Consider the following 12,816-nt stretch of genomic DNA (forward strand, 5'->3'; position numbering starts at 1 on the left):
AAGAATGGATTATCTTCTTGGGGGAGTGTGAGTCCAGCCTCTCTTAGCTGCATTAACCCATATCCACTCACAAGGGGCTCAGCAACCTCGTAAGGTTTGTCCCTTCTCTTGGGAATTAACTTGCCAGGACACCAGGCTTGGTCTCACAGGGAATGTTTCAAGTCCCATGTGATTTTCACACCTGCTTGGAAGAGAACCCCTGGATAATCAAAGGGCAGCGGCTAAGCCACACTTTGCCAGATAAAGAAACTCATATATGAGGAGAAAAGAAGATAGTCTCTGGTGTGAACCAGGAAAGATTCTGGTGATGGAAAATTTTCTTCACAGACTTAAGAGGAAATGTGCCTCAGAATCATTGTAACTACGCTCCCCAGAGAAGGGGGCTTAGTCTCGTGAGGAAAGGTACAAGTACTTTGCGGTACTGCTGCGCCCCTTGTGAGAGGATTTGGGTTTATTCAACTGAGAGGCGCTGAATTCATGCTCACTTGAGAAGAAAACCCACCCTCACAGAGAAAAAGGAGTTAGTCTCAGGGGTGATGAAGGGTAGAATCTGGTGAAATAATGATTTTTTTTTTCAAGGAATAGATTTGATTTCCAATAAGAATTACTGTTCCCAGAGGAGGGGGGTGAATCCCTTGAGTAATGGGCAAAACATGTGAGACTTGGCTCCACCTGGAGGTGAATAGGGGTGATTACCTAAGAATGTCTGGGCTACTGTTTGCCAGAGAAGGAACCCATATTTACAGTTTTATTCTCAGTATTTATTCTCAGGACTGCCAAAAAAAAAAAAAAATCTAGTGTTGATGATTTTTCAGCTCTGTTAAGAATAGACTCAACTTCCAATAACAGTGATTACTCTCCCAAGAGCAATGATTTTGTATCTCCAGAAATTGAAAAAAATCCATGAGATTTGTGATCCTAATTGTGATATGACAAAAAATTAATCTCCAGAGAGTGCCTGGGTTTCTACTTTTCTTAGAAGGGAAACTGTATATATTGAGAAAAAGAAATAACTGTCCTGGGTAAAGTAAAACCTAATGTAAAGATGGACGGATTACTTCGATGGAGTTAGGAACAGTTTTGACTTGCAATAATTGGGAATTCTCTTGCCAGAACACCAGTCTTGGTCTCATGGTGAATGGTTCAAATCCCACGAGACTTTCAAACCCACTTGGAAGAGAATACCTGAATAATGACTCGACAGTGACAGTGGCAACCACATGTTGCAAATAAACTCTACATGCAGAGAAAAGGAGTTACAGTCTCTGGTGTGAAGTAGAAAAGAATCTGGTGAGGGATGGATTTCTTCATGGACTTAAGAACTTTATTTTGCTGTAATTGGGATTTCTCTTGCCACAGCACTGGTCTTAGACATGTGACAAAAGGGACAAATCTTGTGAGATTGCTGAGCCCCTTGTGCGATATGTTTTTATTCAGCTGAGAGAGGCTGGACTCACACTCACCTAAGAAGAAAATCCATCCTTACAGAGGACAGGAGTTAATCTCAGGATTGATGAAGGACAGAATCTGGTGATGGAATGATTTCTTCCCTTCAAGGAAAATAATTTGACTTTTAATAATGAGAATTACTTTCCTCAGAGAAGTGGGCTAACTCCTGTGAGAGAAGGGCAAATCTCAGGAGACTTGGCTCCATCTGGAGAGGTTTAGGGGTGATTCCCTGAGAGTATCTTGGGCTACTGCTTGCCTGAGTAGGGAACCCATATTTACAGTTGATAAAGTATTTGTGGTTCCATTTGGTGTCCCTGTCCTAGGAGAGTGAGAGCAGGGGTTCCTGGGAGGGAGAAGTGTGGTCCCAAAAGCCCATCAGACCTGTGTGACAGGGCCGGTTGAGCTCATTCCACACTGATACAGGAAGGCCAAGTAAGACAGGTGCTTTTCTAGGGAAAACCATCATTTACTGCATCGAGCAGACACCAAGCCTGCTCTCCAGGACTTCCATTCTACTGGGAGTCACACTGTCACAATAGACATCACATCCATGTAGTCCTCTGTACAATCATGTGACAGCTTCCTGGTCTCCTCTAGATATGGGTGCATCCACTCTTACTGTGATGAGTAAGCAGACCCCAGGACCAGCTGAAAGTGAGTTTCTTTGATTGAAGGAGGAACTCCCTGGCCTCAAAACACTGTGGAGCTGTGAGCTCCATGAATGGGCAGGTGCAGGCAGAACCCTGGATTCCAAACATCTTATGATTCTGGATTGAGAGCAGAAGACCTATGGCTTCTCCTGGCAAAGAGGAAAGGAGAACTGGAGAGCTGTGGGGGCAAGGCTTTGGTGCTGTGAGGAGCATCTGGGAGGTCAGGGAAAAGAATCAGCACCTAAGAAACCCATAGCCACTCCCTCCCCATCTCAGCCCTGCCTCCACCCCCTTCCTGGGACCCAGAACAAGGGGTAGAGAGCAGCCTGCTCAGCCTCTGGTGGAGCCTCAATGGTGGGGACTCATCTGGTGTGCAGGGAACCTAGTGAGTCTCAGGGGACAGCTCAGGTGAGTGGTGGGGGCAGGAGGAGTCCCGGGCAGGACCCCTGGAATATCAGGCAGCAGGTAGGTGCAGGAGCTAAAGTCTGAGACATGACAAGGCCCACAGGAAGCCTGGGTGGGAGACTCAGCCTGTTCTTTCCCTCCTGGGCCAGATGCTCACAGAGCAGCTCCTGTCTTCCTGAGAGAGTAATGCCCAGAGCAGGCAGCCTGCCTGAACTCACAGCGCTGACATTCAGCGGGGAGGGGCAGTGAGAGGGACAGAGCAGTGTGTCAGAGCAGTGTCCTTGAAGATGTGGAGAGGTTGTCATACCACTGTTCAAAGGTTGTCACTTCTGAAGGCTTGTCACAGTCCTACCTCTGTGTCCAAGCCTACCTCTGCCAAGACTGACAGTTTAGATGGGACATGGATTAGAACTGGCCTCTGAATGACAGGAGCCAAAGGCAAAGAATCCCACAGCTCCACAGGGCTGCCCTGGGAGTGCGTTTGGAAGGCAAGGCCAGGTCTCTGACTCTGCTGCCCCCTGACAACCAGCAGGGCCATGCCCTCCATCCAAGGTACCTGGCTGCACCAGTGTACAGATTTCCACCAGCCCCCAGAATTTCCCTGCCTGAAGATGCTACTGACTTACATAGAGCTCAGCATGCCTGGCTCAGACCTGGAGCACAAAGGCCAATTTCTCCTGGCACAGCTGGAGCACCTGGAGCCTAGAGGCAGCGGGTGACTGTGAGGAGGATGCAGGGTGGGTGATGGGGTGAGTGGGAAGGGGAAGTCCCTGGACCAGACAGAGCAGAGCCTCCCAAGGCTGGAACAGGGCCAGGAGCAATAAGGAGGCTTAGTTCCCCTGGACTGCAGCCTGGGAAAGCTATCTGGGGGTGAGATTTGGGACTGAGACATCTCTGATTGTCAGTGAGGACTTTCCTGTCTTTGGGACACATGTGGAAAAGCAGTCAGACGGATGATAGTTTCCCTTCTTGGAGGTACAGCACCAGCTCTGGAACCCGCTGTGGAAACACCTGGAGACCGAGAGCCAGCTACACGTCTCCTGCCTGTGACAGCTCCAGAGCCGGAGCAAAGGACACTCCTGTCAGTATTAGCCAGTCTCTCCCGACTCCCCTCACCTGCAGTGCTGGGGCTCCCAGTGTTCCTTACGTGTCTATAACTATTCAGTTCCTGATTATTCTTATCAGTTATTACTTACTATGTGCCCTATTGTGTCTCCCTGGGTAACATATGAGATTATCACTTTTTTTGGATTAAATAACAATTTTACAAATTAAAAATAAGGCAGGTCACCTGTTAAAGCAAGTGCCCTAGATGTGATCAATTGAGCTCATATGAGCAGAAACAGACTTAGATGAGAATCTGCAGGAATCTCAGAGCCTTATGTCAGGGGCCTGGGAAGTGACCACAGGCCCTACCACCCCTCAGAGTCCCCCAGCTGTGACTCAATGCAGACCTAGGGTTAAGTTACATACTCTCAAGTTCTTAGAAAACCACAAACCAAAACTCTAAGTAGACTTCTGAAGCTGCTAAGGGTCCCACTTGGTAAAGCCACTAAGGAGATGCTCTGATGTCAGCCAATCATGGAAAACTTGGGGTCCATCTGCAAGAACGTGTAGTCAGTCTGCAAGGGCCTTTCATTCCCCTTAGAAGTCTTCCAATTATATATTCTCTGGGGTTTGCTTTTAAACATCATTCAACCTCTCAACCACCTAGGAACACACTTTCAGTTACAGGTAAAGGCTGTGTATTCCTGGTCTGCAAGCCTGCAAAAAATAACCCTGATTCTTTTCCAGGATTTAATTCTAATTTTAAGAGAACATCAATAATAGTGCATAACTCATTTAGAGTTACTGTACAAAGAGCAGACTGGGCATTGATTGAGGAGCATCCAGATTTGGGAGAAGCTCTGAATCCACAGAAAAACAGAAGACATGGTGTGAACTGCCTGCCATCCTAGGAAAGAATGATAGAGATCATGATCAGGGCAAAAAACACATGATCATCTGAATAGATACAGAGAAAGCATTTGATAAAATTCAACACCCATTTATGATTAAAAAAAAGAAAAACCTTACCAAAGTGGGTGTAGAGGGAACATATCTCAACATAATAAAAGCTGTTTATGACAAACCTATAGCCAGCATAGTACTTAACAGTGAAAAACTGGAAACATTTCCACTAAAATCTGGGAAAAGACAACATCGTCCACTCTCACCACTTCTATTCAACATAGTCTTGGAAGTCCTAGCCACAGCAATCAGGCAAGAAAAAGAAATAAAAAGGATCCAAATTGGAAAAGAAGAGGTAAAATTGTCATTATATGTGAATGACATACTATATATAGAAAACCTGAAAAGTACCATTAAAAAAAAACCCCAAAATTCTAGAGCTAATAAAAGAATTTGGCAAGGTAGCAGGACACAAGATTAACATACACAAATCAGTTGAATTTCTTTACACTAACAATGAATCAAGAGGAAAAGAAAGAAACAATCCCTTTTAAAATTACATCCAAAACAATAAAATACTTAGGAATAAATCTGACAAAGGAGACAAAAGACGTACAGGTGGAGAACTACAAAACTTTGATTAAGTAAATTAAAGAAGACTTAAAAAAATGGAAAGATAACCCATGCTCCTGGATTGGAAGAATCAGTGTTATTAAAATGGTCATTCTGTCCCAGGCAATCTACAGATTTAATGCAATCCCTATCAAATTACCCAGGACAGTTTTTACCAAACTGAAACAATAATCTTAAGATTTATATGGAATCAAATAGGGAATTTCAGGGTTGGGGAAGGTGGAAGAAATGGGGGGGATCTGGATTCAGGTGGCAGCGGCTGAGGGACGCAGCAAGAGCTAAGGGTGTAGTTAGGGAATTGGAACCAGCTTAACTCCTTGCTGCCCATTTATCTTTGTATTAAGCCCCTTTGACACCTTCTTCTTAGTGCTCCAGTTCCAAGGATGGTTTAGGAGGGAAGAACCTGGCAGGATCCCTACTTTGCCCCCTTTCCCTTTTTTTTTTTTGACTTTCTATTTCTGCCTCCTTTGCATTTTCCTGTGTCTTCTCCATTCCATATAACTCTACTCACTGCCCCCCACAGCACCCCGTTCTTTTCCTCAGAATCTCCTCTCCCCTTCTCTAGCTCGATTTCTTCTGCCTCACAGCTGACCACCACCAGCCTGGTCTCCTGAGTGAAATCATGAAGGTGGTGAACCCGAAGCAAGCTATTTTGCAAGCTTGGAAGGTGCAATGGAGTGACTACCAGTGGGCAATCAACATGACATTTTTTCCCAAAGGAGCCACCTGGGACATTCTCAACCTGGCAGAAGCACTACTGGAGCAGGCCATGACTGGACCTTCCCCCAAACCTCTCATCCTGTCCTACCTGAAGTATGCCATCAGCTCCCCGATGGTGTTCTACTCCTCTGTCCTCACAGCTATCAGGAAGTTTGATGACTTTTCCCGGGACCTGTGTGTCCAGGCCTTGCTGGGCATCATGGACATGTTTTGTGACCGACTGAGCTGTCACAACAAAGCAGAGGAGTGCATTGGGCTGTGCCGGGCCCTTCTCAGTGCCCTCTACCGTCTGCTGCGCCGTACCGCAGCCTCTGCTGAGCGGCTCCAGGACGGGCTGGAGGCTGGCACTCCTGCCGCAGCTGCCAAAAAGCAGCTTGCTATGTGCCTGCAGCGCCTGTAGAAGACCGTCAGCAGTACCAAGAACTGGGCCCTGCTCCACATGGCCAAACTAGAGGAGGCTTCCTCCTGGACTGCCATTGAGCAATGCCTCGAAGCCTGGGGATATCCTGGCTGGTCTCAGCAGCCCCCAGCTCTCAAGCCAGGCCTAGCAGTGCGGCACACTTATCAGGAGCATCCCCACCATGCTGTCCATGCACTCGGAGCAGCTGCACAAGACTGGCTTCAAGTTCATCCAGAAAATCACCAATAATATCAAAGGGAAGGTTTGCAATCTGGCAGTGTGTGCCGTGGCTTGGCCGGTGGCCCGTGTGTGGATGCTGGAGCTGGATGACGTGAGAAGTCACTGCAGATGATCCGCCAGCTGGCAGGGCCACTGTACAGCAAGAATACCCTGCAACTCTACAATGAGAGTGTGGTGATCATGAGCTCCATCCTGGAGCACACGTGTGCTGATGTGTTGCAGCAGACAGCCATGCAGATCAAGTTCCCATCCATGGGCATGGACACCATGCCCTACTGGAACCTGCTGCCCCCAAAGTGACACATCAAGAAGGTGCTGATGGACGTTATTTGCCAAGGTACTGGAGAGGGGATGGGTGGACAGCTGCTCCATCCACATCTTTGATGCCCTATTGCACATGGGAGGCATCTACTGGTTCTTCAACAACCTGATTAGGGAACTGCTGAAGCAGATGCAGAAGGAGCACCTGCTGCGGGTGGTGGAGCTGCCCTACTCCATCTTCTGTCTGGACATGTGGCAGGGGACCCTGGTCCTGCTGGGCCACATCCTGCCCAGCCTACTCACTGACTCCTCCAAGTGGCACAGCCTCATGGACCCCCTGGCACCACTCTTGCCAAGCTGGCCATCTGGTGTGCCCTGAGTTCCTACTCCTCACACAAGGGGCAGGTGTCCTCCCGCTGAAAGAAGAGAAACTGTGAAGACATCGAAGATTACATCAGCCTCTTCCCATTGGACAACATGCAGCCCTCAAAGCTGATGTGACTGCTGAACTCCAATGAGGAAGATGCAAGTATCCTCTCGAATCTCACCAACTGATCCATGAGCAGCTCCCTGTCAGCCTCCCAGCTCCACAAATTTAACATGAGACCCACTGAACCGAGTGCTGGCCAATCTGTTCCTGCTTATCTCCTCCATCCTGGGGTTGCAGCCCACACATGCAGTCTGTGCAGTGGTTCATGGAGCAGTGCATGGACTGCCTGGAGCAGGGCAGCCAGGGCACTGTCCTGCAGTTCATGCCCTTCACCACCGTATCAGAACTAGTGAAGGTGTCAGCCATGTCCAGCCCCAATGTGGTTCTGGCCATCACAGACCTCAGACTGCCCCTGGGCTGCAAGGTTGCTGCCAAAGCCATTGCTGCCCTCTGAGGGGCTTGGATTGGCTACCAGGGCTGGCAGGAGAGGGTCCCAGCCCCAGGCACCTCAGAAGGGAACCGTGAGGAGAGTTGAGACATCATTGGTCATAGCCACATGACATAACAGCCCTCGGTCAGTCGGTTTCCAGATCTTTCCCCTGCTCTTGACCTCTAAGAAGGCTCCCAGTCTCTTTAGTAATTTCCTCTCTCCACTGCCAGCACCTGGCTCCTTAGCTCAGGGCAGCCTTCCTGTTTTGCACCAGTCCCACCACTCCTCCCCTCCCACAGGCAGCTTTACCTCTGAGGGACTGCACAGGTGCAGGGTCTGTGTGTATACATGTATATGTGTATATATGTATATTTATATGGAATCACAAAAGGCTCAGAATTGCCAAAGTAATATTGAAAAAGAATGAAGCAGGAGGAATAACCCTCCCAGATCAGACAATATTACAGAGCTACAGGCATCAAAATAGCATGATATTGACATAAAAACAGACATATGGATCAATGGAACAGAATAGACAGCCCAGAAGTAAATCCAAAGACTTACAGTCAATTAATGTTTGACATAGGAGACAATAATATACAATAGAGAAGACAGTCTCTTCAGCAAGTGATATTGAGTAAACTGGACAGCAGCATGTAAATAATGAAGACAGAACACTCCCTTCACCCCACATACAAAAATAAACTCAAAATGGCTTAAAGACTTAAATATAAGACAAGACATGATAAATCTCCTAGAAGAAAATATAGGCAAAATATCCTCTGACATAAATCTTAGCAATGATCTCTTAGGGCAGTCTACCCAGGCAATGGAAATAAAAGCAAAAATAAACAAATGGGATCTAATTAAACTCATAAGCATTTGCACAGCAAAGGAAATGATAAGCAAAATGTAACAACAACATATGGAATGTGATAAAATGTATGCAAATGATATGACTGACAAAGGCTTGATTTCCAGAGTATATAAACAGAACATATAATTTAATAACAACAACAAAACAACCCTATCCAAAAATGGGCAGAGCACCTAAACAAGCAATTCTCCAATGAAGACATACAAATGGCCAGTAGGTATAAGAAAAAAAATGCTAAATATCACTAATTTTAAGAGAAATGAAAATCAAAACTGCAGTGACATATCACCTCACACCATTCAGAATGGCCACCATTCAAAAGTTCATGAATGATAAATCCTGGAGAGGGCGTGGAGAAAACAGAACCCTCCTACACTGCTGGTGGGAATGCAGTTTGGTGTAGCCATTATTGAAAACTGGAAATTCCTCAAAAAACCAAAAATAGGCTTACCCTATGATCCAGCAATCCCACTTCTGGGTATATATCTGGAGGGAACTCTAATGTGGAAAGATATCTGCACCCCAATGTTTACAGCACCACTATATACAATAGCCAAGACCTGGCAGCAACATAAATGTAGCAACATTTGACTGGATAAACAAATTGTGGTATATTCACACAATGGAATACTGTTCTGCTGTGAAAAAGAATAAAATAATGTCATTTGCAGCAACATGGATGGACCTAGAGATCATCATTCTAGGTGAAGTAAGCCAAGAAAAGAAAGAAAAATACCATATATCACACATATGTGGAATCTTAAAAAAGAGAAAGGACACTATGAACTCATCTACAAAACAGAAACAGACTCACAGACTTAGTAAACAATCTTAGGGTTACCAGGGAAAGGGGGTGGGGAGAGATAAACTTGGGAGTTTGAGATTTAAAAATGTTAGTCACTATATATACAGACAGATATTTTAAAAATGTTTCTTCTGTATAGCACAGAGACCTATGCTCAATATCTTGTAATAACATATTAATGGAAAATCTGCTACAGCTACCACCTGACATAAAAGAGGAGAGTTAGTTATCCTGGGCTAGAACCCAGTCCTTCACAAGTCCTTGTCCACCACCTGAGAGCACTGAATCCTCCTCCCAGGAATAGGCTGACATGAATACACATTTCCAGTGAACCTGGGTCAGCAGAGGCTGCCCCCCAGGACAGGCCACAGGGAGATGGGAGCAAGTCCACCTTCTCCCCCAGGGCAACCCCCCTCACCTGGCCACCACTGCCCCCTGACAGCACCTTGCCCACCTCCCGGGAGCCAACTCACCTGGGAACAAGTGTCCCAGGAACCTGGGGCAGCGGTGGGGAGAGAGGAGCTGCCCCTGATAAACTGGTATATTTGTACGTATCTCCTCTGCAATATGGCCTGGGGGCGGCCTCTGCTGACCCAGCTTCCCGGGATGCCCATCTCTTGATTTGCCTGCTCCTGGGAGGCAGGCGCGGTGCGTTCTGGGGGTAGCAGCAATGGTAAAGGGGGGAATGGGGCTGCCCCGTGTGAATACAGGGATTTGTTCCCACTTCCCGCTGTCACTGCTGCTGCCCCCCCACAGACTGCACTGCGCCTGCCTCCCAGCAGCAGGCTGACCTGTAACCTGTATCCCACCAACCTGGGGCAGTAGAGGCCACCCTAGGCCAAGCCACACGGGAGATGGAAGCAAGTCCACCTGCTCCCCAGGGGCAGCTACCCTCCCACCACCGCCACAGCCACCTTCCCAGCTGCTGCTGCTGCTTCTGCTGCCCCCTAACAGTGCTGCGCCCACCTCCCAGGAGCCAACTCACCTGGAAGCAAGTGTCCCACAAACCTGGGGCAGCATTTGCCCCCATCTCCCCTGCATCATGGCCTGGGGGCAACTCCTGCTGCTCCAGCTTTGATGGAGGAACCTTCCCAGGTCAGCCTGCTCCTGGGAGGTGGCCATAGTGTGCTCAGGGAAGTGATGGCAGTGGGTTAGGGGGGCTGCCATGCGAGCCTTTGGATTTGCTTCAATCTCCCCAGCAGCCTATCTCGGGGGCGGCCTCTGCTGCCCCAGATTTGCGGGATGCACGTCTTGGGAACTGCCTGCTCCTGGGAGGCAGGAGCGGTGCAGTCAAAGTGCAGAGGCTGCAGAAGGGACGACGACGACAGCTGCAGGGGAGGGGGAGATGCTCCGGAGAACCAGTCGAGTTGCTCCAATCTTCCCCACAGCCTGGCCTGGGGGCGGCCTCTGTTGCCTCAGCTTCCTGGAAGGCAGGTCTCCCTGTCAGCCTGCTGCCCGGAATCAGGCACGGTGCGGTCAGGGGGCAGCGGCAACAAGTGTAGGAGGGATGCCTCTGCGACCCTGTCCATTTGCTCCCATCTCCCTGTGGCCTGGCCTCGGGGCGGCTTCTGCTGCCCCAGGTTCAGGGGAATCAGGCTACATGACAGTCGGCTCCTAGGAGGCTGGGCGGTGAGGTCAGGGGGCAGCAGTGTTTGTAGAGGCTGAGGGAGGGGGGACGCCCTGGGAAAGCTGGTCCACTTGCTCCCACCTCCCCCGCTGCCTGGCTTTGGGGTGGCCTCTGCTGCCCTAGCTTCTCGGAATGCAATTCTCCCTGTCAGCCTGATCTTGGGAGGCGGGTGCAGCGCGGTCAGGGGGTGGCAGCGGCGGTGTCATGACTGGGGCTGACCCCGTGAAAGCCTGGGGATTTGCTCCCATTTCCCGCTGCAGCCGCCCCCGCACACTGACTGCACCGTGCCCGCCTCCCAGGAGCAGCATGACCTGTAACCTGCGTCCTGAGAACCTAGGACACCAGAGGCCAGCACCAGGCCAGGCTGCAGGGGAGATGGGAGCAAGCAGACCGGAGCGTCTTGGGCAGGCCCCCTACCCCCGCCGTCAATGCCGCAGCCACCCCCAGACCCCTGACAGCACAGCGCAGGTCTCCCGGGAGCAAGGTAACCCTAAGACGTGCATCAGGTGAACCTGGGTAAGCAGATGCCGCCCCCAGGCCAGGCCTCGGGAGAGATGCGAACACATCCAGTGGCTCATACCTGGCAGCCCCCCTCCCACCGCAGCCGCCTCTGCCCCCACCCCCTGACCACAGAGCACAAGGCTCCTGGGAGCTGGCTGACCTAGGGCTGTGCCTCCAGAGAACCTGGGGCAACAGAGGCCGCCCCCAGGCCAGGGCACAGGGAATTGGGAGCAAATCTCCCAGCTTGCAAATGGCAGCACCCTGTTATTCCCGCCTCGAAAGCTGCCACAGATTTCATCGTCCCCACTACTCCCTGACTGGACCACACAGGCCTTAAGGGAGCAGTCTGACCTAAAGAGGAACCCAGAGCAGCAGAGGCCGCCCCCAGGCCAGGCAGCAGGAGAGATGGGAGCAAGTAACTGGCTCCCAAGGGACAGCCCCCATCCCCTCGCTGCCACCGCCAAGGCCACGGCCTCTGCCATCTTCCCAGCCCCCTCGCCCCACTGCGCCCATGGTCTTACTAAAGTGAGTATACAGGAAACATATCTCAACATTATAAAAGCTATTCATGACAAACCTACAGTCATATAATACCCTACCAAGGGAGCTGAAAGCTTTTCCACTAAAATATGGAACCAGACAAGGGTGCCCACTCTCATCACTTCTATTCAATATAGTATTGGAAGTCCTAGCCATAGCAATTAGATAACAAAAAGAAATAAAAGGGATCCAAATTGGAAATGAAGAGATAAAATGTTATTATATGTGGATGACATGATGCTATACATAGAAAACCCTAAAAGCTCCACATAAAAACTACTAGAGCTAATAAAAGAAATCAGCAAGGTGGCAGGATAAAACAGGAACATACAGAAATTAGTGGCATTTCTTTACACGAAAGTAATAACCCCTTCTAAAGCTGTAAGCAAAAAAGAAATCTGACCCAGGAAGTTAAAGCCTTACACGCGGAGACGTACAAAACACTGATTAAGGAAATTACAGAGGACTTAAAGAAATGGAAAGATATCCCATGTTCTTGCATTGGAAGAGTTAATATTGTTAAAATGGCCATACTGCCCAAAGCAATCTACAGATTTAATGCGAACCCTATCGTATCACATTTTTCACAAAACTACAACAAATCAACGTAAAATTTATATGGAATCACAAAAGACACACAATTACCAAAGCATTACTTTAGAAAGAGATCGAAATTGGAGGAATAACCCTCTCAGACTTCAGACAGTACTACAGAGCTACAGTCATCCATGGTATGGGTATAAAAACAGATGTATGGATCAATGGACCAGAAACAGAGCCCAGAAACAAACCTACACAATTTTGGTCAATTAATCTCTGACAAAGGAGGCAAGAACATACAATGGAGTAAAGACACTCTCTTCAGCAAATTGTGTAGGGAAAACTGGACAGCTGTATG

The 12,816-nt window shown here is 48.8% G+C and overlaps 1 protein-coding gene and 1 pseudogene across 1 annotated transcript in view; one reads left to right on the forward strand and one right to left on the reverse strand.

Annotated features, from left to right (window-relative positions):
- The window catches only part of LOC102528368 (uncharacterized), a gene marked incomplete at its 5' end in the record, with an annotated part of 51,736 nt that overhangs the window by 15,009 nt on the left and 23,911 nt on the right, over nt 1-12,816 (reverse strand). The window lies entirely within an intron of this gene.
- LOC102544507 (mediator of RNA polymerase II transcription subunit 24-like) lies at nt 5,710-7,592 on the forward strand (annotated as a pseudogene).

The sequence above is a fragment of the Vicugna pacos genome, chromosome 19 (genome assembly GCF_048564905.1).
Source record: "Vicugna pacos chromosome 19, VicPac4, whole genome shotgun sequence".
Taxonomy (NCBI): domain Eukaryota; kingdom Metazoa; phylum Chordata; class Mammalia; order Artiodactyla; family Camelidae; genus Vicugna; species Vicugna pacos.